The 26710-nt window shown below is 38.4% G+C and overlaps 1 protein-coding gene across 1 annotated transcript in view; it reads right to left on the reverse strand.

Moving 5' to 3' along the window:
• LOC134533144 (peroxidase-like) overlaps positions 1 to 26710 on the reverse strand; it is a 110302-nt gene that overhangs the window by 74047 nt on the left and 9545 nt on the right. The window lies entirely within an intron of this gene.

Raw genomic sequence — 26710 nt, forward strand, 5'->3', positions numbered from 1 at the left:
ATTCGAAGTTGGTGGAAATTTCTAGAAATACAAAATGGCGGATGGATTAGCATGGATTAGCATGGATTAACATATGGATTAGCATAGATTGGCATATGGATTAGCATAGATTGACATACGAATTGGCATAGATTGGCATACGAATTGGCATAGATTGGCATACGAATTTGCATAGATTGGCATACGAATTGGCATAGATTGGCATGGATTAGCATAGATTAGCATACGGATTAGCATGGATTAGCATACGGATTAGATGACATCATCCAAGATGGCGGCCGGCTCCTGGCTCATCCGCCTGTGCTTGAACCCCCCTTTTCCAACTACTTTAGATAATAAAACTGCTTAAATAGCACCATTTTCCACCTTGAAATACAAATTTTCCCGGTGGAGGACCCCCGGACCACCTGCTTCAATAGGGGGGATCGATGATTCTTTATAAAAAGTATATAGCATCACCCCCCCCCCTTTGGAAATTTAGTTGTTGCGCCCCTGCGGGGAAGGCCTCCCTAACCACCCTATTTTCTTTGAAAAGGGGGGGGGGGGCTAATCCACGCCCCCAGGCCTCCCAATAAGGCCCCTCTCCAAAACATGTATCACGGTGCCGCAGAAGTCCGCGTCACAGACAAGCCTCAGTACGGCCGGCGCACAGACTTGCCCAAGCCACGGACCAAATACATTATTATAGCCACATTTAACTGTTCATAAAAACCTTTCTCTGCTTAATTAGTGCATACTTATGGTTTCTATGAACTAAATTTCAAAATTGTATGTCAGTCATTCCTATCAAGTACTGTAAGCATGAAATCATGTGATACACTTTAGCGCCGAATTTGCTGAAAAATGTTTAAACGCCTGTTCACCGGACTCAATCATGTTTGCGAATTCTCCGTAACATGGGGAAGTACCTACTCGTAGAATCACAAATTGATCTCACACAGAAAGATCGGCGCATCGCCAAGGGTCGCATCCCAAAGGTTTCTTGCGGGGGTCGCCATGGCAACGCAGGGTTCGGCGACCGCGCCCGGTGGAAAGTGGGCCAGGCCAGCTAGTCCGCGCAGTCGCAGGCGGCCGTGGACCGAACTTGTACGGCGCGCGGGGCACATCTACACTCGGGAGGCAGTCGTATTTGGGAAGCCTACGATGTACATTCTGTATTGCACAGACCCGAACAAGCCCGAATATCTACCTTCGGCCAACGTCGGCATTAAAATGATTTGACAGTATTTTTTAATTTAGCTATACCAACCTAACATAACCAACCATCCACAATTTTGTAAAGTAATTAAACAAAAAAAACCCGACGAAGTTGGCCGAAGGTAGATATTCGGGCTTGTTCGGGTCTGTGCAATACAGAATGTACATCATAGGCTCTTCGTCGTATTTCAGAGATGAGCCTTAACGGAGCGCAAATCTGTAGGATTATCTCAAGGGGGGCAGCGGCAATTGGCAGGGAGGGGGGTGGAAGCCTAGATTTTCAATTATAATACCAAGTTGAAAGAAAAAAAAACTTTTATCTAGTCTTACGTACTGCTTATTTTTATTCTGCGTTTATTAAAATTGGTCTTTTAATGGAAGTGAAAAGGGGGTAAGTCTTTATTATTTTTTTAAATCGTTTTTTCGAAACTAAGTCAGACGCAAATTAACCAGCGTTCTCGTAAAATTAAGGTAAAAATTTTCAACAGTGTGTTTTTTTTTAAAGACTTTCGACGAGAATTCTACTTCATAACCAGAGTAAAAGTTTATATGTTCCTCAAGTCGTACCTGGATAGGGTGCTCGTAGGTTGTATGCTGTGCATATTTTGGCCTACATGCATGCAATAAGCAGAAAACTTTAAAATTACGTGAAGTTTTCCATTAAAAATAGTTTTGACGTTTACGCTTATCAACCCCGCTTCACAGTCACGATTTTGCGAGCGTGAGGGGCTTCATAATTTCAGAAGGAGGCGGCCCCTCCCCCCCCCCCCCCCCCGATCAACGCCCATGACCCCAAGAGAAAAGGACGTTCGGGGGCTCCAACCTGGAAAATTTTAAAATGAAAATCTTTGAAACGACATTTTTTAAGCTGACATGAAACATCAATTGCGATGGCTGATTTGGCTTAAGAATTTTAAATATTCTTTCCTGATAAATTATACACGGGATAGTTTTTAAAAATGTTAACGGTCAAACTCTTTTGAAATCGCGTAATTACACGAGGTAATAAAACCTATTAAAATTAAATGATAGTTAAAATTTAATTGTTCCTGGTCCCATCAATTTCTATTATTTTTTTCACGGGTACTAGACAAAAAAGGAAAATGAAAATAAGACGTGTTTGGGCAAGACGCTCGAGTGATCTCCACTCGGGTGGCGAATAAAGGACAGACGCTCTCGCACGGCATTTGCCCGCCGCAGACAACCATGACTGACGAATTAAATACAGCATGCCCATAAAAGAATGTCCCAGTTAGAAACTTCAATAGTATATCAACTGTGAGTGTTTCAGAGTGTTGGTTCAAGGTCGCAATTAAAGAGTAAAACAAAACAGTTTTAGATAAGCGCTTGCGAAATAACTTTTTTGCTGTTTTCTCGTTTGCAGCGCCACCTATGTTGAAAGAATGGCTCTTTCCTCAACTAGTAGAGGGTGAGCCTGTAAAATTTAACTGTCAACAGGATGCAGCCCCTCCACGTCGAAGTCCCTGTCCGTTGGATTGGTCGTAATGGTCGAGACGACAGAGCTCTTTTTCGCTGGCCTCCACGTTCACTGGACATAACGCCATTATTATTTTTTTTCCCCTTTGGGACGTTATAAAAGATCGTGTCTGCGTTCCGCCAGAGTTGAGACACAGAATTTAAGAGACGTGCTAATCAAAGTATGGGAAGAATTTGACTAAGTACTCGTATTGAAAGACAACGGACTGCTGCTTTATCATCAATTGTGCCCGTTTCAAAATGTTGCACCACGTCACTGAACTTTTTTTTTTTGTTCAATCCGTTTGCAAAAATTAATTTTTTTTTTTTACCCCAAAGTTTAATGTTCAGATTGAAGTCAAGTTTTCTCTACATTTGGCAGCGCCGAGTTGTAAACTATTACGATGGACGAGTGGAGCGTTGTGAATGGCTCGGCGGCTGACGGACAAGCTGAGACGTGACGGGCTGTCGTACTTCCGGCCTTAGACCGGTGTCACGCTATGCGGTGGGAACCGGAACTGTTGCCAGTTTATAATCGGTGAATTATTCTACATAAATTGCTCACATGCTGGATTATGATCAATCTGATTAGTGCATTATTGAGAAACAGGTACTGTGCACTCTTCTTTAAGAAAAATGGTCGAAAGAACATTCAGCAAAAAAAAAAAGAAAAAAGAAAAAACTGCAGAAGTTTTAGTCACAGAGGAAGAAACGCTTAGGAAGACAGAATTGACCTAAAAAAATTTTTCGGTGATTTACTTAATCTAGACGCCAAAAATATATTAGAAGGGTTTTTCATCCGTTTTCTCCGGTCAGTTGGACTAGGATAATTTTCTGTTTAAATTTTATTTAGGATAAATTTCTGTATATGTTAAGACTAAAAGCAGTGCATTTTGGAAGGTTTTGTTTACATCCAGATTTTCCTAATTATTACTCGCAAGTATCACATGATGTTTGTTTACAATCGCTGACAACCTCACGATTCTGGTACACAAACACAGTTGGCAGAACTGTGGTGAAGAATACGTAAAACACCTGGCTATTTTTGAGACCTGTAAAACTTGAGACCAGTAACATGACAGACCATTTCTGCGACTTGTTTAAAAATGGAGACAAGAATTTATAACCAAAACGTTTGGCCGATTTACAATTCCGTGTCATTATTAGGTATTCACTACATGGTCGATTTCTGGATTTTTCACATCTGGGTAACACAACATTTTTTTTATAGTTATTTATAAAATATTTTGTTCACGAATATTTTAAAAAATTTAAACTCAACATGGCGGAAGTACCCCGAGCCTCTGTTCCAACGGAAATGACTTGGGCGTTGAGTTTCGACGACCTGGTGAACCTTACTCGCAACTTTCTCAATATCGGAGCATCACGCTTTCGTTCCGCCGCGGACATCATCAAAGTATATCTGAAAAAGACTGGAAACTCGACGTTATTTTTCTGTACCCACATGCCATCACCGACTACACTGCCATCTGTAACGTGATCGAAGGTGCGTGACGATAGAAAGTATTGAAGAAATCGATTGTCCAGCGGGGAGTCCCAGGGCGACAGACTGCCGCCTAAGACCTCCGGAGTTCAAGTGGTGAATGGAATGAGAATAACGACCAACTAACCGTCCGCTGAATTCAAATAAGCAGGCGGGGTCGCGATCGTGGGCGCGGTAGTCGAAGCCGCGCTCTGATTGGCCGTCGGAGGGTCGCCACTCACCTGGTTCGTCCGCCCGGTTTGGTACTCTTCGAGCTGCCGCCCACGTTCGTCAAACCAGCTAGTTTCGACACGTGGCGCGCGAGCTCGTTGGAAACGCTGGCGGTCGCCTACACAAGACGAAGATGTCCTGACTGTTACTTTATATATACACACGCTTGCCCGCTTTCCTTCTCGCGGTCTCCGCTGTTCTTCCCCTCCAGCTCTTCGCGGCGGCCAGTGATTCAAAACGTCTCTCTTTTCTCGTCCTCTTTCACTCTCTTTCGCCCCGTCGCGCACACACACACACAAGCGCGCGCCCGTCCCAGGCTCTCTCTCTCTCTCTCTCTCTCTCTCTCTCTCTCTCTCTCTCTCTCTTTCTATCTCTGGTCTCCTCTGGCGCAGGAAGGAAGAAGGTCAACCGATAACAGCGAGACAAACAACCACAAGGCGGCGGACAGCAGCCAGTCCACCGAACTCCGTCCACGAGCCTTAGAACTCCGTCCACGAGCCTTAGCCCGTAGCCAGGATTCAGTGAAGAAAGGGGTCCAGTGTAACAATTTTATAAAATTTTTCGTATGAGAAAGTTTTCTTTATAATCGAATTTTTAAAAGAAAATTGGTACACACAGGAATTTAAGAAATAATTTGGCTTGACCAAACAAAACTTCACTGTTTTACTACCTCGTTCCTAAGACAATTATTTGAATAACTTGTTAACATAAGTCATAAACACGTACATATTATTGTTATTAAATATTATGAAGGGACTGTGGAAGTAAAGTCGCATGCGTTACCCAGAGAACAAACTTCTAGTGAGTCAGCCTTAAAGCTATACGTATGCGTTAGTTGGATGGGAAAGAATTTAAAAGCAAATGGCGAACATAGTGGTTATTTTCACCTTTCCCTTCCCCCTGAAAAAAAATACTCTGCGTACGCTACTGTTGTTAGCGAGACAGCAGAGGTTCGCAACGAAAATTCTATATTTATATATAAAACATCTTTATTTTTCACATACTTTTGTGACGTGGTTCTACCCTCAATTATTTCAATGATAATATTGCGACAGCGACAAAATTCACAGTGTTTGTGGAACGCCATTAAATTGAACATACCTCAGACGCTCAGTGTTCTATCTCTTATACTTGCTCAATTTGAGCGATTATATTAGCAACTCGTCGGAGAAAATTCTCGCTCAGCGAGTGTCGTGTACACAAGGAAACTAGAACTAGTTCACTCAATCACAAGAGGTTCACCCTGAGACTATAATTATTTTCTTGAATCACGTTGGTATGAAATAATTCCAACTTTCTTTTCGACAAATTTGTAAATTACCTGTTTAAAGACTTCAACGGCCAATCAAAACACAACAGTGAAAAGCGAGAGGTAAAAAAAAATGTAGTCCCTTCTTCAACTTCACAAAAACAAAATGTGACGTGTTATCGAGTCAGTAATTACGTCGAGAGAGTTCGTTCACAACGAATGGATTCGCCGACGAGTAACAAGCTAACTCGCCTGATATAACCTACGCTGTTGTCACGGCAGCAGTGAACAATAGTCACTTTTGTTCGGAAATACGGATCCTCATTGACATGATTTCCTTTTAACCAGTACATAAATATGACTGGCCTACTGAGTGGCAAAGGCTATGTATAACACGCATCCTGGTACAACTGTGACAAAAGTATAAATGAGCGAATAAATTCGCGAATGTTTTTATTTTTTTTTGCTTTTGTTATCTTCATCTTCGTGCTTGAATGACAATCACGTGTCGCGCAACGGGCGTGACACTATGTACGCGACACGAATGAAATAAATTTATAACCAATCACGTTTAGCACATCTGTGACGTCAGCGCAAAAAAAAAAAAGAATCGCTTGCGTGACAGGTTTTTTTGAATTGCAAAGTTTTTCTACATCCATCGTGTCGAGACTGGGCGTACAGATGTGAGCGTCAGAATTTAGTTTTCGGGAGACGGTTAGACTAGTGCATTATTGGTGTTTTTTTTTCTTTTACCGAATTCATTCATGATTTCTTTTATATGTGTTCACTCGCAGTGGTTTTTCCGAATGAATATAACATTTGAATTACCTAAGCGTATTTTTCTCATACATACTTATCGATTAAAAAAAAAAAATAAGCCTGTGAACATTGATGACCGTTGTATTTTTGGTGAGTAGGTAGTGGAAAGAAACATTTTGAAAACACAATCTTTTGTTTCTGTCAGTCGCGCGGTCGAAAACCCGCATGTTCACAACGACGCGTAACATTTGCTGTCGCATCGCGTCCCTGCGGTTCATCAGGATTCTGCCTCGCCCGAACAACATCGACGACTATGCATCGCCAACTATCTTCCTCGTTTCTCTATTTCAACGGACTGCCACGCACTTCACTTCTCCGCAAACTCAGGCCCGTTTTACAACGACACGGAAACAAGAGACAAAACACGTAAACGGAGACGTATCTCCCGGAACATATAACTGTCGCGTCTGCTGCTTCCACAAGGCACGCAAACAAAACAAATGGCAACCAATGAGTTTGCATTTTAAGGTTAAGAAATATTAATTTAATAGCATGGGTAGAATTTATATAAATAATAAAAATAACGACAAAGTTATAACAGAACACCAGATATTATTGTACTTGAAACAATTTTAACGTATTTAGAAAATTAACAAACATGGATACCATTGCAGCCAAATATTCGGGCAAACTTTCAAAATGTTTGAATTTCGATACAATGAATCATCACATTTTACGAAACAAATTAGCTGACTTTGGTTTAAGTGACAAACACGTATATTGGTTTTCAAATTATTTGAATGAAAAAAATTTCTATGTTTTCGGTAAAAAATTTTAGTTCTGATTTATATCTGGCTAATTCTGCGGTTCCACAAGTAGTCACACTTTCACCTATCTGGTTCAATATCTTCATTGATGTTGTAATTAAAATGTTCAACCACTATACTGGCCCGTTGTTTGCAGATTATTTAAAATAGATAACCAAAAATAACTTCAACACATGACCGTCATTACTTCAGAGTGACATTTTTTGCTGCTGTAGAATGGTGTAATTTAAACATGGTTAACCTTAATAATGACAAAACTGCTATTCTACCCTTCTTCAGTAAAATTTATCCTATTGATTTTGAATATAAACTTGAAAATCACCAATTGTGAAGTTTCGATATGTTATTCTTTCAAGTTATTCTTTCATATTAATATTGAATCACTTGTATCTAATTTAAATACAACTCTCAGTCTCATAAATGCATCTAGTGCTGATTACACTCTGGTTAGATCCAAACTTGAATGTGGATCTACAATTTGGATTGGTATTAATAATACCTTTATTTAAAAACTTGATAAAGTACAAAATATATTACTCACACTTATACGCAAAAAAATGAAGAATGATAGTAATACTGATTTACATTTCTTTCTTGGTTCTCTTCCAATCAGGGGAAAATATTAAGTGCAATATGTGTTTGTAATTGTTATAGTAAATATTATCTGAACCGACACTCTATACTTGAAACCACCGTTATTAAAATTCCACCTTTTCAAAATATTAAGTAACATTTTCTTTGAAAATTAAATAATAATAACGATATTATATGTAGACTAATAAACCATTTTACTAAATATGCCAGATTATTTTTTCCATTAATAGAGAATAAGATAACTGTTAAAACGTTTTTAGTATTCTCTCAATATTAAATACCTATATTAACTTGTAATTGTTAAAATGCACTTGTACTTGTATACATGTTCTTTGTTTGGTTTTTGTCTGTCTTAAGTTGTCCAATAGATGTCTGTTTGGTAATTATGTTTTATTTTCTTGTCTGTGTTCATATTTGTGACATTGTCATTGTTTATGTAGTTTTAAAGGTTTGTTGGTAACATGTCACAAAGTAAAATAATAATAAAAATACATAAAAGACTTATAATTCTTAACTTGCCAAACCGTCGCACAGTGAGAGAATATGAAAATTTCAAATAAAATTATTGGTATTTTTTTCTCTCGATAAACATAAAATAATCAAAAGAAGCCCTGGAAAGAGGTTAGTTATCGGCTGTTTCACAATTTCAGGTTGTAGGGTTGGCGACCTTTTCGACTTTCGTGCACTATGAACGTCTGTGATTTCCTTGCGTCGGTTGCGTTGTTGCGTCGTCGCGTCGTTGCGTTCCTTGCGTGGTTCATAAACCCGGCCTCACTTCGCTCGGGTGTTGATTACACGTTGAGTGGTTTCCTTCCTGGAACGCGAGTGGGGCGTCGAGGGAACTCCCGAGCAGGATCCAGGATAAGTGATCGTGACGTCACCGACCCCCGACGTGCCACGAAATCATAGAAGCTCGTCGGTTGAAGACTTCACGCTGGAATAGCATGAACGCGACAGAAGACTACGCGACGGAAGACTATCGCCTTGTTTTGAACTCGTGGATTTTAACAGCACGACAGACAAAGAACAAACTACTAAGATATATATTTTATAAGTGCTTAGCGTACATGATCGTCAAACCGGTAAAACTTTACGAGAGATTTTTGGCAGCATTCAAGTAAAAAAAAAAAACCATGGTCGTGCGCACAATCGCTCGGCTCGTTGACGGACGGACGGATGGCGGACGGAAGCGACGGATCATCGTTAATCCAGCTTAACCCTGCAAAGTGTTTGCTTAGATTTTACTTACCTGAATCTGAAAGTGACTCTAAGGAACCCGTGGGGATTGAGGGGGCGGGGGGGGGGGGCAATTGTTTTGTCTGATCTCCTCCCCATTACTTAAAGCACAACTTTTAAAACTACTAAAATAAATAAATAATTAATTATACATATATAATTATTCCTGAGAAACATTACCGTAGCCATAACTGTAAACGTTATCTGCACGCATCGCATATCTCGCACGGTTTCCAGCGAATTCTAATGACGACAGACTTGTAATATTCGAACTGCTATCAAGGTAAAAAATTTCTCGAAACTTTAACACCAGCTCAAATTTAATTTCGATGGTAGGGTGAGAAAAAAAAAGGAGAGGGAATAGAACCTCTTTGCCTGCTGTGTGCTTCCAAATACTTCCCTTTTGTTGAGGGGGGGGGGGGGGAATAGTTTTTTTTTTAAAAAAAAAAAGCATTTCCTTGCGTACGTCCCAGACTGAAGATTGGGCCTGACAGTGGAAAACTTCGCAGTAGAGCTGTAGCAAACCGTATGTATTCGTTACTGAGTAACGGGTGCGGCATCTAGTAACGAGTAACGAAACGTTACACACGAATGCATTTCGTTACTCGCATCTTTCGTAGGTTTTACGCATGCGCGCGCTTATTCGTTACAAAGAACGATGTTTGTTTATTAATAAAAGTATAATTTGGAAATTCGTCGTCCAAGTTTTTTACTGTTTATTAAAGGTATTGTGTGTGTAGACAAAGTTTTAGATTCGAACAGAAACAACGTAAGAAAGTATTTTTTACAAATTATAAATATGTATGTTTTTGTTTTTTATTATCGCGTATTTTCACGTTTTATGTTCTTATCTTAAAATATATATTATAATAAAGCCGCTCTAATGAGATTTAATTGTTTCTTGGTTAACAAAAGCTGTTATCAAATATTTTTAATTGTTTATATTCGATTTATTTTTATTTACGCGACGTCATACTGTACGCGTACGAAATACGACTCGATTCGTTGCTGTTACATAACATATGCATGTGCCATGTTATGCGGTATCAGAAGTAACGAGTAACTATACGAAAGTAGCGAGTACTAATTGTTATAGTAACGAATACATACGGGTACACATTTTTTCGTTACTTTTACACCCCTACTGCGCAGCGAACACGGTGCCGAGCAGTTGTCGGCAGTGCGACGAGCAGCAAAGCACGTCCGCCCGGAAGTGCGTGTTCCCGATTGGTCGACAAGCTGTCACGAGCCCTGGGACGCCACCACCTGCCCACGTGTGCGCATCGCCGCATCGCTGCTACACGCGGGAAGCCTACGATGTAGAGGTGTAAAAGTAACGAAAAAATGTGTACCCGTATGTATTCGTTACTATAACAATTAGTACTCGTTACTTTCGTATCGTTACTCGTTACTTCTGATACCGCATGACATGGCACATGCTATGTTATGTAACAGCATCGAATCGAGTTGTATTTCGTACGCGTACAGTATGACGTCGCGTAAATAAAAATAAATCGAATATAAACAATTAAAAATATTTGATAATTAACAGCTTTTGTTAACCAAGAAACAATTAACTATCATTAGAGCGGCTTTATTATAATATATCTTTTAATATAAGAACATAAAACGTGAAAATACGCGATAATAAAAAACAAAAACATACATATTTATAATTTGTAAAAAATACTTTCTTACGTTGTTTCTGTTCGAATCTAAAACTTTGTCTACACACACAATACCTTTAATAAACAGTAAAAAACTTGGACGACGAATTTCCAAATTATACTTTTATTAATAAACAAACATCGTTCTTTGTAACGAATACGCGCGCGCATGCGTGAAACATACGAAAGATGCGAGTAACGAAATTCATTCGTGTGCAACGTTTCGTTACTCGTTACTAGATGCCGCACCCGTTACTCAGTAACGAATACATACGGTTTGCTACAGCTCTACTACGATGTACATTCTGTACTGCACAGACCCGAACAAGCCGGAACATCTACCTTCGGCCAATTCCTAAAGAACCATTAAAATGATTTGACAGTATTTTTAATGTAGGCTATACTAACCTAACATAACCAACCATCCACAATTTTGTAAAGTAATAAAAAATTATCCCGTAGTTGGCCGAAGGTAGATATTCGGGCTTGTTCGGGTCTGTGCAATACAGAATGTACATCATAGGCTTCTCGCTACACGCACTGCGTGATTTTACTTTCAGCGTAGGTGGCGGCAGAGTTCCCCGCTGCTGTTAGCGTGATTTCACACTAAAAAAAGCGTATGTGTAAAATTACAATATCGGCGGAGACACTGCTGCCACATACATTAAGTGTAAAATTACTATTGCTCTGGTTTGCTAAATATTCCACAGCTGTTGGTGCATTTATACTCTGTGTTATAGTCAGTTACTACAACAGTTACTAAATTTACAATAACATTGAACATGTTAATTTGCAATTACTTCCAAAAAAATTTCACTTTTTGTAGATTATAGCTGTTACTAAACTACGCGTAATTTAGATTTAATTTTATCACTTTTAAATGATCAATTTGTTACTTCATATTTTCTAAACGACCTAGCACAGGATCGAACCCTCAACCTTCTGGTTATTTGTCAAGCATAACTCCCGACGATCGTGCACAATAACAATCACGAAGAAACGGGAATGCGACTTTCGTAAAATAAATTATACTTTTGTAGTTTCTTGGTCGGTGTCAATTTATTGTGATGTATTGTGTGTACAACTACCGTGTAATGACAAAAAAATAGAACTGTCGATTTATTTAACACTTGTATGTGTAGCTTTACACACCCATACAAATGTGTTATTTTTACATACAAGTTATTGAAATAAAATATTTACATTTTTTTTTTACCGAGGCCTGTATCACCATTTGGCTATCTAGGAACATTTGTGTAAAATAGAAAGTGTACTTGTTTTTAAAAATTACGCTACATAAATATAAAATTAATAAACGTTTGTACACGTAATTTTACAAAACTTTTTTTGTCAGTGTGGGTGTAAAAATAAAAAAGTCTTTAATTTACATAGTAACTGTATTTTTTTTACACAAATGTCGAGTTTTTAGAATATCAACATACGTTTGGTGTCAAATTACACTATGCAGTAGAAATTTTGCACAAGATACGTGTAAAAATATCGGTATGTGTTTTTTTTTTCGAGTAACACGACAAATTATAAAAATACCCTAACCCCGAATGTGTAATTTTACAAAAAGGTTTTAACAGTGTGGGTACAATGTGAATGAAGCTTAGCTGATGGTCTGCGCTATGTTTGTAGGACGACCAAAACATCTGGTGACGTGCAGTGTGTTTGAAATGTGGAAACTGATTCAAACGACTGCTTTTAATGGAAGTGATCGTGTTTATCGACGGAAATTTTAATTAATACTTATTAACTAACTATCATCAGACGTGGCAAGGCACCATTAGAGCAATTTTTTGAGTGTTGCAATATGGTGGTGGTGGGTTGACTTCAAATACGTCACAGAATGCCATTTCCTGACAAATTCTTAACTCTATGCCCGTAGGAAAAGGCGTACACAGGGGAAGATTATATCCAGTAATTATTTTTACCCCAAACCATAGAAACCTGAGATTTTTTATTTTTTTATCTAAGAATTATATACTAAAAATAAAGATTAAGTCTAAGGCTACATATAAGCAGTTAATCAAAAACTGTATACCACGTACACTACATGCTAGGTCTGACATCAAAATTTGCCTTTAAGTATTGTAATGTATTGTTTAATATAAAAAATATATATCTATGAACAATTAAAGGTGGTCATATTGTGAATTTATTAAAAAATAATGTAAGGAAATACGAAATATCAGAAACCAAAAAAAATAATAATTTAGGGCACTAGGTATACCTTCAAGTTTAAATGCAATTAAAAGAAAATACATCATCGTGTTGAAAAGTGGACGTGTTCCACGTCGTGACTCCACCGCACGTTATGTTTGCCGCTGGCGGTCGTAGGACTCGGGGAACCACGACACAGGCGCCGCCACAGGCCACAGGCCACAGGCCACAGGCAACAGGGAAAAGAACTGCGCAGACTCGAAGTGGTTCCCGCCCACCAGCACGCCCTGACCCGCGGCGATGCCGCGACCTCTGGTGACGTGTTTCGGGATGGGGAAAAGAAAAATCCCTCTCCTCCGCACGGGGTGACTGGCAGTGGTGGATGCAGGAATTTGTTCGGGGAGAAATTACAAAAAAAAAAAAAAAAAAATTATTGTATTCAAAATATTTACGTCACCAATGTTTCATCATTGTTCTCAGAATGTGTATCTTCCCTGTATAGTTTGCCGTAGCAGGTGTTGTATCATCTAAACTTTGCATCACTCAAAATAATATAACGCTTTCACTGTACTATTGCAATTTTTTTTCCTTCAAAAATATCATGAAGGGGGGAGGTATACTTACCTATATATTCCTCTCCTTTGTCAACGCCACTAGAGACTGCAATTAAATGTTTTGCTACTAGCCTGCAAAATTAAAATGGTTGTAAAGGCTTAGTCCAAATGTAGGTCTTCGGGATTCGACAAACATATTCCTTTCCAAAATTCGAAAACACCAATTAAACCACTGTCACTAGTATTAGTATATCCCCCTCTCCCCGCCGAAATAAATTGTTTGCCACGTTACTGAACTTGTATAGTCAGAATGTAGCACGCCGATGGGCCCAAACAGAAGGGAAACGCCAGCGGTTTGAGAACCACCCGTTCTCTAATTGTCTGATTTTTTTTTTTGACTTGAAAACGTCTAATAAATCGATGAACGCCGGCTGCACGCACGAAAAAGTGTCCCGTAACTCACATTGTCCCGTTACGCTGTGTCCCCTTCACGCTGATTATACGCTTGCGCCGCATATATCTCTCTTTAACTCGATTGGAACAACCATCGATTTGACTTTCGAGGCACATTAAACTTTAAACACTCCCATTCGTTTCCTACTTTTCCTATCATCGTCCTATCCTTAACAGAATAACAGATTGGAAGAAGTTAAATATCATACATGTATAAAAGTTATAGTTAAAATAATCTGTACGTTAAAGTAATAAACATATTTGATTTAATGAGTGCAAATAAAAGTAAATTTATCAATGCAATTGTAGATTTCATTTCACTCCTTCTTTGTATCCATACAAAATAGTGATAATTCAATAAAAATGATTCAATTTTATTCATAAAAGTATGCAATCATTTCATCAATGTTTTGTTATGACGTTGGCACGTAAAACTATCGTCCGTAAACCGACTTTACAGACAACCAATTTTTTATTTTTTTTTAAAGATTTTTAATTCATTCCATTTTTTTTTTTTTGCCTTCGAGTCGTCGAGTTTTGGGTCTGGCAACGCAAAGCTTCGATGTCTCTTCCAAGCCACTCTCTGGAGCCAAGCCACAACGAAAAGAAATAAAAACAAGTCGTAAACTTAAGGTTAAGAACCGTGTCGTTTATTCGCCCGCTCAGTTCGTGCCGTGCCGCATGCACCACGTGAGCTCGCACATATCTCGCTGCAGAGAGAGAGAGAGAGAGAGAGATACCAAACTTTATGGCTCGGACTCCTCTGATAGCTCTCTTGCTCTTGTAGGGTCACCAATTTCCTCACCAGATATTTACTTAACGTTGTTTTATATCTATGGAAGGTCATACGAGTGATTAAAAATAAAAATAAAATATTTTGTCTTTTCGCAATTAGATCAAACTTAGTTTATATGAATGGAGCATATTTGAGACGAAACATAAATTGCAAGAGAGCTATCGTGATAAATTTACAGAAAAGTCCCTAAATAAAATTGATGGCAAGAAGATGAAATAATCAACTCGGTATGTAACAACGGGCCTTAAAAAAAACAGCGACCATGGGAACAGACTTGCGCATGCGTCCTAGCGTTCCTTTTTTCTCTTTCTCTCTCACTCACTCTGGCGTTACGTGACACATTTTGAAAGAACGTTCTGGCAACCTGCCCACCGGCGAGGCATACAAACGACTCTGCATTGTGCTCACCGCAACGTAAACAGCTGCCCAGTGTTCGGAAAGAAATACCCTGAAACAAACCTCATTTCCTGTTATCACTTGTCTGTTTCTTAGAAAACAAGCTCGAGAGACATAAGGACAAAAAATAAGCAAAGCGTCATTTCATTAACTTTCGCCACGCCATTTTTGTCTCAAACAGTACCTAGTTAACTCTTTCAAGTGCCAAAGAAAACGATATCCTGGAGAGAAGGCAACTCCTGTATACATTCTCTTTGCGTGATCATATTAAGGCTCACGCGACAAATTAGTTACTAAATGTTCTTGTATTACGATTGAGAGTTTTTCCTAACAATTTATCACCAAAGATCTCCTTTATCTTACTCTTCTTCCCGAATTCTATCAACAGACATTTACTAAATACTGTCTGTTAGCGGTAAAATGTCATCAAGTGTTCATCATAATTATGATCACTTTTACAGCTCGAAAATAACGTTTAGTAAATATCTTGAGAAAAATATGTGACCCAGCAATAAATGCAGGACAGTCATGGGAATAATTTTACAAGCAAGTCCCTTAATGAATATTAATGATAAGAAAATGTGACAAGAAACTCTGTGTGTGGGACCGAACCTCAAATTCAGACAGGAGATTCCTCTGCACAACCTCTATTTTTGTGACGATGAGTTAATAACGTGCGATGGATACTATCTTTAAAATATGTACGTGCGTTTAAAGGCCGGACGGGAGTAGTTAGATTAAGCCGATTCGGGGACAGGGGTTTAGGGATCCGGATTATGATGTGTGACCTTTGACATATAACATCATTCTTTGACCTATGACATCACCGCCACCATATTGGATTGTATCACATGATTTTCAACTAAGATGTCACCTTTGACCTCTGACGTATCTACCGCCATCTTGGATAACATCAGTTGTGACATCTGAAGTGGCTTGAGGATTCGGATTTCGGATTTGTCATTTTTTTCAAACTATGACATCACCTCTGACAGGCAAAATGGCTTGGGGATTCGGATTTCGGATTTATAATTTTCAAATTATAACATCATCTGTAACATGTGATGTGGCTTGTGTATTCATATTTCGAATTTTCTCATTTTTTAACATCTAACATCATCATTGATGCGACTTCAGATTTCAAATTTTCTCATGCTCTAAATTATGCAGCCACAATCTTGGATTTAATTTTCTCATGCTCTCACATATGCAACTGCCATCTTGGATAATATAGTTATAGTATATGTCTTTACTCTGTATAATTTAACCTAGCTGCTAGAGTGTGCTAATGCCAAAGACATCTTCGTAGGAGGTGCTAGTGTTGCTTCTTGTTGAACATAAAGTCGAATGTTTAATTTTATGCTTGTGTTGAAATAATCCTAAAAGACACAATTAATTTTTAATACTTTAAACAAAAAAAATATTCTGTAAGGAGCAGAGCGCTAGCAAAATAACATACTACTAGGCTACCAGAAAGTATGAGAATATGAAGCTTAATTATTGTATGTATAAAAATAGATTAAGTCTTAAAATTTAAAACAAATACAGTCTTTTCATCACATTCATCCCACTCACCATCTAGTGTCAGACATATTTATTCGTATTTTGGCTAGTTTACAATATTTTAACTTTCTCAACTTACACAATTTAATTTTTATTCTACTACAGCAGTAGCCATTACTGATACATATCCTCTTTAATGTTCTCTCTACAAGTTATTTGTACTTTTTCTTCATTATAAATTTATTCAAGCAGAGCACTAAACTGCAAAATTATACACAGGGTGAAGTTGCTTGGCTTCTGGGTTGTAGCCGTGTCCTTGGCGAATAATTCACCGACGTTTCGGTCGACATTGCAGTCGCCATCATCAGGGAGCAGTTACATACGGTTTTAGCCGTGTCCTTGGCGAACAATTCACCGACGTTTCGGTCAACATTACAGTCGCCATCATCAGGGAGCAGTTACCTACTGTACTATTGTCACAACTTCTTCTAGATAGGTGCACACCTCTTCAATAACAAGCCACTTCACCTGTCACAGGTGATGTCATTCAATATGGCGGCAGTGACGTCAGATAAAAGGTGGTGATGTAATCCAAGATGGCTGTTATGATGTCAGAGGTCAAAGGCGATGATGACTTAATCCAAGATGGCGGTGTCATCATAGGTCCAAAGCCACTCTTGAATATTTCAAAAATTAAAAAAATATATAGATATATGATGAAGTCTTTCAGTGCTCGCCATTGATGTGTAAATATCTATCTTCGGTAACGAGAAAACGCTTGTGTTCTTATGTTGCAAACACAATTCTGATACGACACTCGGACCCGAAATTTAACGTGTAATTCTTAAAAAAAATAATGCCTAGCGTGATAAATATACGAAAATTGTGTTTTCAACTAAATTTCTGAACGCGAATCACACGTAGTTTCCACACCCGCCGCTAGAATCCGTTGCCGGAGTAGCTATGTCAACTATTTAATCATTTCATAAGCATAGACCTTTTAAACTCTATAATAAAACGGCTTCGACAAAAGCGAAAAGTACTTGAAAAAACAACAAACCCCCGGCTTTGGTCCTGATTTTCGACAAGTAATTTTATTAAAATACTGCCCATATCTTAAATTTAATTTATCCTTTAATATTTTTAAGTTTCCCTTTATCTTTTTGAACTTTGGTTTGCGTCATCCGCCACAGATGGCAGCACCGGGGTTGTTACACAGATTCGTTCCTCGACTTCCGTCGCGTTCCACGAAATTACTCCCACCAAATGCCGTATACAGAGATACAAGATGTTGCACATAAAATAAAAGGTCCACTCGTTTACGGTACAGACGTGTTATCGTCTCAGAGGGAAACGTCAATCACTATCAGGCGGCCAACTGCAACGGCGGCCGCGTGGCTGCGCTAGTGTGACCTCCAGCGGGCCTGAGTCACCGAGTGTTGTTCCGCCCGGCCATCTGATTGGATAATGTCGCCGCCTGTCTGTGAATCACGGAGACATCTTCCCACCCTCGACTGGAAATTCCCCAGCTCGGTTCTGACTGGAGAACGGCGACAGATATGCGCGTGGCCAAGATTTGTGGGAAAAGAAAGGAAGGGGGTGTGGACAAATGAAGCTATGAAAGGGATAAACACTAGATAGGTATGTTTTTTGGGGGTCTAGGGGAAGTGGTACGTAATGCTCCCTCCCTACCCCCCACCCTCGATTCACAAAAACGCTCCCCCAGAAAAGGTTTCAAAAGCTAATGCTTTAATAAGCATACTTTTTTATCTGATAACCTTCAAGTTTTTTTTTTCAAAACATGACGTTTTCAAATAAAACGTCACACTTGTGAACGGTACATTCTTACACTATGTACTACTAATTATGATTGTGTCCTAATGTGTGATCAAAGAGAAGGTTAATTACTCTATAAATTTGCATGTTCAGTGGCCATAAATTGAGCCATGCATTCGTTTTTTTAAGCTGGTTAATGATTTTCTTTAGAAAAATGGGAAGAAGGGGGGCATGGCCCCTCTCTACCCCTCGCTGACTACACCATTGGAAACAGATAAAACCCACGATGGATCCATGGGGGTACATCTAGTGAACTGCTGAAATAACCCCTCAACCATTTTCTGGGAAGGAAACGGAAAAATAAAATTCAGTAATTTGTTAAATTGATGATAAGAATGACCGTTCCATGCCCTTTGCAATGTACCTATCAGTTTTTCTTTTCAATTCATATCATTGTATCTATCACAAATTTTTAACACGAAAGGGCATAAAACACATGTTTGCAATATTATGTATGTTTCAACATTTATTATTCCATTATCCAACGGCAATTTATTAAAAGTCTATCTCTTCTTGTAATCCAGTCAGGCATGCGTGGCATGCCTTAGGTCAATGGATGGCGCGTCCTAACTTGGCCTGCCTGGTACGCCCCCCCCCCCCCTTCCCCACGAGCCCAGCTTCTAGCACGGGCGTAACTATACACACACACACACACACACACACATATATATATATATATATATATATATATATATATATATATATAAATAAATGAAACCCGTTTTCCTTGGTCACGGCATCACGCGTGAACGGCTGGACCGATTTCACTAACTTTTTTTTGTTGTGTTTGCTATGGTCAGGAGAAGGTTCTTATGAAAGAAAAAATTAAGAAAATTGTGCGGAAAATTAGAAAATTTAAGAATAATGAATTCCTATTTCCCTTGGTCACGCCATCACGCGTAAATGACTGAACCGATTTCACTAATTCTTTTTTTGTTGTGTTTGTTATTGTCACGAGAAGGTTCTTATGAAAGAAAAAAATTTAACGGAAAATTAGAAAATTTAAGAATACTGAACCATCATATATAAAATTATTTCCAAACTAACCCAACACTTTGTACAATATAAATATTTTTAAAGTAACCTTATGACATTCAGCTTTAAGCGTTTACAGTTTCCAGTGCGGCTTGCATTTGCAATGTCAATAAATAAATCGCAAGGGCAGTCTCTAAGTGTATGTGGCATCAACCTAGAAAATCCATGTTTTTCACATGGCCAATTATATGTCGCCTGTTCCCGTGTCGGAAAACCATCAACATTATTTATTTACGCGCCAGAACATAAAACTAAAAATATAGTTTATCAAAAAGCATTAGAGTAGAGAGAAGCAGTGAGGGGTACAGAGACTATTAGTTGATTTATAGAGCGCGCGTGGTATTGAGCTCATTGTTTACTTAAAAATGCCAAGTTGTTCAATAGCAATTTGTAAAAACATTAGTGGAATTATTGAATCCTATGGAATAAACACTATTTTGACAATATATATTTTGTTTTTTATTTAATTAAATTAGTAAGGTCCTTTTCAGTTATAGTGATACCAGGGAATTATGGATTCATTTTTATATGGAGGATATTATAGATTCCAGTTCAAATTGAATAGATACTCATACCTAAGATAGGTCAGCTATACAAAATAAAGTAGTGCATCATTGGGCGGTACGAAGTTCGCCGGGTCAGCTAGTATATATATAAAGACGCAAACAGGCTTCCCTGGTACCTCTCCCTCTCCTAACACTGAACATAGGCGTGACCACGATTCGTCCGGGTGTGCAACAGTACCTACCACCCGTTAGGTATGGACAAGTGACATTTATGTCCTCTCCTGCGGTTTACAAATCCCGTTGCGTGGCTATAGCAGTAGAGCCAACATAAACCGTGGCCAACACACACCCGTGCCTACCAACATAGCCACACAGCCGTTTACTAGAGGTGTAAAAGTAACGAAAAAATGTGTACCCGTATGTATTCGTTACTATAACAATTAGTACTCGTTACTTTCGTATCGTTACTCGTTACTTCTGATACCGCATGACATGGCACATGCTATGTTATGTAACAGCATCGAATCGAGTCGTATTTCGTACGCGTACAGTATGACGTCGCGTAAATAAAAATAAATCGAATATAAACAATTAAAAATATTTGATAATTAACAGATTTTGTTAACCAAGAAACAATTAACTCTCATTAGAGCGGCTTTATTATAATATATCTTTTAAGATAAGAACATAAAACGTGAAAATACGCGATTATAAAAAAACAAAAACATACATATTTATAATTTGTAAAAAATACTTTCTTATGTTGTTTCTGTTCGAATCTAAAACTTTGTCTACACACACAATACCTTTAATAAACAGTAAAAAACTTGGACGACGAATTTCCAAATCATACTTTTATTAATAAACAAACATCGTTCTTTGTAACGAATACGCGCGCGCATGCGTGAAACATACGAAAGATGCGAGTAACGAAATGCTTTCGTGTGTAACGTTTCGTTACTCGTTACTAGATGCCGCACCCGTTACTCAGTAACGAATACATACGGTTTGCTACAGCTCTACCGTTTACTATTCAGTGTCAAGGGGTTGGCATCTGGGTTACGGAACTAGGACCACACATTATCAGAACTCTAGCCACGCCTGTGATAAATTAGTGCTGTTCGTATTACGTTTGTAGTCAAATGAAAAAAAAAACATGTATGATATGCTAACGTAATCCCATACCCATATTCTACGCGGGAAAAAGTTAGTTAATGCAACTTTTTGTACGTTAGCAATTACGAATAGGTAAAACCATAGTAACTGAATCACAAATACGTGCTTTGGCATTTAATCCGTCCGCCTTGAAGCGATCACAGCTGCATTGCAATCGTGACTGACAGAATCTTTGACTTAAGGTCTCCATTGACGTCATGAGGTTATGGGTCAAGTGTCGCAACAACTTGTTGACATCCATGGACGGGAATGTATATTTAGTACGTGCATGTCGACTTTGAGATTAGTCACAATAAAGCCCATGAGAGTAAACATTTTATTTAGAATTGATCTGGCAGTAATTCGCCCTAGCTCAATACCTATTACCTCTAAAACAAAAAACAAAAAAATAGAGATAATTCGTTGTTCCAGCGAATAATTTTATCATATTTGTAACGGCAATAAGATAAGTTTGTATCTCAGATTAAAAAAAGAAAGACAAAACTATCTTTAAACTCGGAACTAGGCAACTAGTGCTTGGCTTCTAGGTGGGTCCGTGAAAATAATGGATTGCTTTAAGTTCCGGCATGCCACCTCAGCTCTGTACTGTGATCGACAGTCTAAGATATAAGATAGGGCAGTTAGTCATGGCATTAATTGCTTCCATGGCTGGCCAATCCCCGAAAAAAGCACATGTTGCATGCTATCCTTGCTGCATGGCTGAAACCCAGCATGATTTAGGCGTATAGGTTTCGGTCTGGGACGCACTTATAGTCTTCCCTAACCACACAGACACAAGGCTGTAGCCAGGACTTCGTGAAAAAAAAAGGGGGGGGGGGGTTACATTATAACCGTTACATCTTTTTTTATGAGTGAGAGTTTATAATTGAATTTTAAAAGAAAATTGAATGTCACACCTAAATCTCAGACAATAGTTGACTTTCAGAACTCCAACGTTTACACATATAATTTTAAGAATTGTTTTTGCTCCAGTGAAGAAAACTAAACAATTTAATTTTTTTTTTAACTGTTTTTAACACTTTATTTTCATGTCATTTTTATTATTTCTTCAAAGTTATAAATACACATATTAAATAATATTAACAAATACACGGAACACACATGTCAAGTGTATGAAAGACACGCTTAAAGCTAACACATGTGCAAACCGGTGATAAATATGGACTACTTGGAATCACAAGTCCTGCCGCTCCTGTGTACGAGGCAGGTCGGCTGTAATGGGGAGGAGATTCATTATTGAAGCCCAGTACGGATTACAATATCCTTCCAAAATAATATATCTCTACCCGTATGTAACTTTTGATGCTGTGATTTTATTATTCTGTCTTGATTTACTTTTTTAAATCCTAGGAGGGAGGGGTTCGGACCCCATTGACTTCCCCTCCGCCGGGAAAAAAAAGAGAGCGTGTGTAACCCAGTACACGTGACAGAAGTGAAACTTCTTTGGCAATTCAAACCTCGACTCGTAAGTATATAGAAAGGGTTAAAACGGTAGAGAGAGAGAGAGAGGGAGAGAGAGGCAGAGAGAGAGGCAGAGAGAGAGGCAGAGAGAGAGGCAGCGAGAGAGAGGCAGCGAGAGAGGCAGAGAGAGAGAGGCAGAGATAGAGAGGCAGAGATAGAGAAGCAGACATAAAGAGGCAGAGAAAGGCATAGAAAGGCAGAGAGAGATAGAGAGGTGGTTAGAGCGGCAGAGAGAGAGAGAGAGAGACAGGGAGAGAGAGAGAGAGGCAGAGAGAGAGAGGCAGAGATAAAGAGGCAGAGAAAGGCATAGAAAGGCAGAGAGAGACAGAGAGGTGGTTAGAGCGGCAGAGAGAGAGAGAGAGTAAGGGAGAGAGAGAGGCACTGAGAGAAAGAAAGGCTGAGAGAGAGAGAGAAAGAAAGCAATTTTCTAAATAAAAATGATTTAGCTATATTATTACTCACTTCAAAATAACTGTTCATAATATAAATAATTATTGATCAATCAATAATGATTAATTGAATATAAATATTACTCACTGTCAAAATAATCATACTATAAAATGTTATATTAAGATTTTCAGAAACCCAACTATAGAATAAAATCAATTCTAACTACAATTTATACGCGTTTTTAAAAGTAAATCTACTTCAATAACATTGTTCCTCAACCACATTTATAATATTACTTAATAATACTCAGGAAAAACCATTTATACAATTAAAATCAAGATAACACAGCGTGGTTTTTTTGGCGTTGATTTTGTTTTAAAGTTTTTAGGAATTCTCAAATTTTTTGTATATATTAAAAATTTGATTAAAATAAAAATAAATAAATAACCACGAATTAGCAACATTATTACTTACTTCAAAATAACATCTCAGGATATCAATAATTATTGATCAATCAATATTGATGAATTAACAATTAATATTACTCACTGTTAAAATACATTATAAATAATTTATTTGTTTAGAAAATATTAAAGTTAGGATTGATTAAAATACATTAGTTTTTTTAATTTAATTTTATATTATGTGAAGGTAAGATTTGATAGAGCATTCTAATAGACTGGTTTTGTAGTTTCGCAAATATCTCATCATTGAATTATAGTGCAACATATTCTGCCAACAGGCTACATAGACGTACTACAATGCATTCATAGGCATTGATAATTTTCAGCCGTCGAATTAATGAACAATGAGTAACACGTCCACCTCTCCGCAACGCGTCAACTCACAGTAAATCTTTACATTATAACCATTTTGCCACAAAGTGAAAATAAACACGATTAATATTCCGCGCACGGGATTTGTTTAAACTTTTTTTTAACTAGCATATTCCTAGTTGGACTTAACATATTTACACACTCGTTGGCTAGTAATTATTATGTGTTGGATTTAGTTAATCAAATAATAATTCGTGACAACCAACCTGTCAAACAAAAGAATGAAAACGATTATACAAGCGTCAGAAATCGTTTCACAAGAATGTTTCACGAAAACGTTGAACTAAAATTCAGCCTTTAAATTTTACTCCCTACGCGCCCAAAGAAGTTTCAATTCAAAAATTGTCACATATTATATTCAGTTTTGTCTTTTGCACCTACGCTGCGAGAGTCGCTGAAACTTTCTGTTCGTGGAACAAGCTTCGCAGTCGATGCAATCCAGTGTCGTTCGCTGGAGTTCACAATACGATACGCACTGTGCCAGTGGCGGGCGCAAGAGAACCAGGGGCGTAGCCAGGGGTGGGGGGTTAGGGGTTCAACCCCCCCCCCCCGCTAGCACCAAATCTTTAATTAATTTCTTATTCATCACTGAACAATATTCATATTAAAATTAATAAAATTTTTACCATTACAATATTTAAATTTAATTACCGAAAACTGCTAAAATAGCACTATTTTACACCTTAAAATCCAAATTTTCCCGGGGGAGGACCCCCGGACCCCCCGCTTTAATACGGGGGGTCATGCTTCTTAACACCCCCCATACACAAATCCTGGCTACGCCACTGAAGAGAACCCCCTTGAAGTTATGGGAGGAAAAGCATGTAGTCAATATGCTATTTCGGGCGATGTAAGGTGAGACTGTTATAACACCTGAAAATAAAATAAAAACTATACAAGAAGTAAAACATGTTAAAACCCACACGTTAACATACGTTTTTGAATAACTACACAAATCCGTACTATATATATATTTTTTTCAAAATACTTCCCGAAAAAAATTCCTGTAGGCACCACTGCACAGTGCATTCCGATTTATCAGCTCATGTAAGTTATGTATATAAAAAAAATTGGTTGTCTGTAAAGTCGGTTTACGGACGATAGTTTAACGTGACGTCATAACAAAACATTGATGAAATGATTGCATACTTTTATGAATAACATTTAATCATTTTTATTGAATTATCACTATTTTGTACGGATACAAAGAAGGAGTGAAATGAAATCTACAATTTAATTGATAAATTTACTTTTATTTGCACTCATTAATTCAAATATGTTTATTACTTTAACGAAGAGATTATTTTAACTATAACTTTTATACATGTTTGCTATTTAACTTCTTCCAATCTGTGTTATTCTGTTAACGATAGAACGATGATAGGAAAAGTAGGAAACGAATGGGAGTGTTTCAAGTTTAATGTGCCTCGAAAAAGTCAAATCGATGGTTGTTCCAATCGAGTGGAAGAGATAGATGCGACGCGAGCGTACAATGAGCGTAACGGGACACCGCGTAACGGAACAATGTGCGTAACGGGACACTTTTTCGTGCGTGCAGCCGGCGTTCATCGATTTATTAGACGTTGTCACGTCAAAAAAAAAAAAAAAGAAACTTTATCCGATCGCTCGCGACTTGCGATCGGCGCTGACGTCACGAGGCGAGGCGGCCTTGGCTGACGTAAAGGACGACGATGAAGGGGGAACGAGGCAATAATTAGACGGCGCGGCGGTTTGCCCGCTCGTTCGCAACCGCACGCGCACAGCCGGTGCGCAGGTGACGTCAGGGTTCTCGGAACGGCCGGCGCGGCGGCCAGCACAGGGGGGGTCACCGCAGACTCGCCGGGTGCCGGGTCGTGTAGTAGCCGCGGGGGGTTCGCGCAGGGAGCTGGGATTCGCCAGCAGACGGCAAGCCGTGACGTGGCTGCCCGCAGGGGCGTCATTCAGGAAACTGCTGGGAGGAGGGAGGGGGATAGTAAAAAAATTATCTAACACAAAATCTAAAAAAAAATTATCACTTGACAATTTCCCCTAAAGTGTAATATTTTGCTTAATATTTTAATGTTATATTTACATTCAAATACGATTTTGATAAACAAATTTTCAAAAAATTATTTCCTGTGTCAGGACCCCCAATCCACCTGGTTGACACTATCAAATTCAAAGTCCTAGATAGGGGATAGGGGTGGAGAATGCACCATCATCATTGGGGGGGGGGGGGGTGTATAGGCACTGATTAGAAGTCACTTCCTACCCAAACATCGCCATATCGCAACAACTAAAACACAGAGGAAATGGTGGTAATGCATGCATGGTTACCCCTTGGATCTTTGTACAAGGGCCACATCCACATGATTATTTAATATTTACTTCTTGACTTTCCAAGTGATGTAATTTTCATGAAATCAAACAAAAAAAAACTATTTTTTTTTTGCAGGTATTTGTCCTACTTGACAAATTTCGGAGACCTAGATACCTACAAGTTTAGTTGAACATATCAAGTAAATGATTGGAACCATCCACATTTACAGTTTAAGCTACTGACTACTTAATGGCATAATTATACATTCTGTAAGTGAAAGTTATGTAAGTCTTTTGAAATTTTAAAATTTCCTAAAAATTAAAGAAATTGACTCTTTCAATTTAGAGAACTATTTATAATATGAAAGAGAAATAAAGTTGCAGCGCGTAATTAGCACTGACTTCATTCAGAGTAGACACATAGTGTCCTGGCTGGGCCACCAAATGACGAACGTTACTATGTATTTGACATGACTTTTAAAATCTTACCATAAAGCATGGTTTATACTTTCTTGCAAAAACAGAGAAAAAGGCGTTTCTAAGGACCCCTTTACTTCATCACCTTCATTACAATTACAAAATACC

The sequence above is a fragment of the Bacillus rossius genome, chromosome 6, assembly GCF_032445375.1.
Source record: "Bacillus rossius redtenbacheri isolate Brsri chromosome 6, Brsri_v3, whole genome shotgun sequence".
Lineage (NCBI taxonomy): Eukaryota > Metazoa > Arthropoda > Insecta > Phasmatodea > Bacillidae > Bacillus > Bacillus rossius.